Source organism: Echinops telfairi, unplaced genomic scaffold (assembly GCF_000313985.2).
Source record: "Echinops telfairi isolate 266 unplaced genomic scaffold, ASM31398v2 ScPeMD7_5868;HRSCAF=6743_0, whole genome shotgun sequence".
Lineage (NCBI taxonomy): Eukaryota > Metazoa > Chordata > Mammalia > Afrosoricida > Tenrecidae > Echinops > Echinops telfairi.
Window position 1 is genome coordinate 16,491,354 of NW_022109767.1, and position 1,734 is coordinate 16,493,087.

Consider the following 1,734-nt stretch of genomic DNA (forward strand, 5'->3'; position numbering starts at 1 on the left):
CCTGAGTGGGCAATATCTGGGTTCTTGGCTTCGCACACTGAAGAAATTCACGCCAAAGCCCATTTTGTAATCCAGGTGGGTTTTCATGAAGGGCAAGACAAGTCTCAGGTTTGATAGTCAAAAAGAGTACACGCTATTTCATGGAAGCCACCCAGAAGTTCACAACTGGGCATGAACAGCCACGTGGAAAGGAACACCCCCACATGTGGCATGAGCGGGGACCAGAGAGCAAGAGGGGCTAGAGAGAGACTGTGGGCCCCAAGTAGGCCCGGAGTGGCCATTGTGGGCCCCTAGCAGGCCCTGAGGGGGCACGTCCGTTGGTAGCATGTGGGTACCTCCACCCTACGACCTGCAGGGTAAAGAGAGAGACCGCCTTCCCACAGCCAGGATATTGCAAGTCTCTGGCTGGAAAGCCGTGGTTGATGGTATTGGTTGACCCCCATTGGCTGGGTTGAGCCCTCCTGGGTGATGCCATGAGCCTGGGCCTAGTTTGGACTGCACAGGTGTACCTCCCACCTGGCTCAGGGGCTTGAGTTTGAACATGCTCAGTCTCGGGGGTCTTCTTAGGCATCTAATGGTTGCCTGATTTCCTTCCAACCTCCTCTAGGGGGCCTGTGCAGGTATGGGAGGGACACCCCCCCATTGTCCATGAATCTAGCTACCTAACACTTAGACTGTCATTTGTAAATTTCTAACAAAATGTCAATAATTTGATTTAACTGGAAAAAAGTTTTCTTTGACAAAATCCAATCCTTTGTGCAATATTGTTACAAAATATCTTACTCCATTTACATTACATTTTTGTTTCATCTCCCTTTATTTCCATTCAGCTTCTCTTTTTTTTTTTTCCAGGGGAGAGCACGAATACAGTCCCCCACCACCACAAATTATGCAGTGGAGTTTCCCGCATTTGGGGAAATGCAGGGCTCAGCACACCCTCAGTGTAATGGGTGAGCCTCGCCCTGGGAAAACCACCTTCCTGATCATGGGGTCTCCCCTGCCAGGTAAGTATTCCATTCAACTTCTTTATGGCACTTAAAATTTTGGGAAGGAATTTGGCTAAATGATCAAAAGTTGGGCGCTTGTTATTAATTACCCTTCTATTCCATTTATTATTCAATAGAGGTTAGGGAAGATAATTTTAGTCACATCACATTCTTTCTATTGGGAATGAAATAAAAAACTCTAGATATCTTTGATGTTCTACAAAAGAACTCTATATTCCTAAGTGAATAAAAATTGAAAAAGTTAAAAGTCTGGACCCTGGATAGTTTATATAAATGCTTGAATACCACTTAAATAAAATTTACCATACCAAAATGAATTAAGGATAGACCTAGGCATGCTAGTTATATATCCTTAGAGTTTTATGCAGCTGTGATCAAATCAGAAAGGGAGAAAGCGTGATTTGGAGATAAATCGCATGAGTCTCATATAATTTCACATGTCATCAGTCTGTATTATTAATGAAAGATCTGATCTTGTTCTGTGGGAGCAAAGACCTGCTGCTGCTCTTTCTTCCTAATCTTATGTATGTAGTTTGATTACATTAAAATTACTGAAGGAAAAACTGAAAGATGTCTCTCAATCAAGTTGTTTATTCATTAAAATATATAGTTGACCGTCTTCCATCCCCTCCTTTCTTTCCTTCTCTCCCTCCCTTTCTTCCTTTCTCTTTTCCTATTTTGAATAATATATTCAAAAAGTCATTAATATGCCATTAACTTCAACTTC

General features: G+C 42.6%; 1 non-coding gene across 1 annotated transcript; it reads right to left on the reverse strand.

The window, feature by feature from the left end:
* Positions 1–849: 849 nt before the first annotated feature.
* Positions 850–1,012, reverse strand: LOC115871501. Its single transcript, XR_004047345.1, has one exon. It is a non-coding gene; the product is annotated as a U1 spliceosomal RNA (small nuclear RNA).
* Between the last annotated feature and the right edge of the window lie 722 nt (positions 1,013–1,734).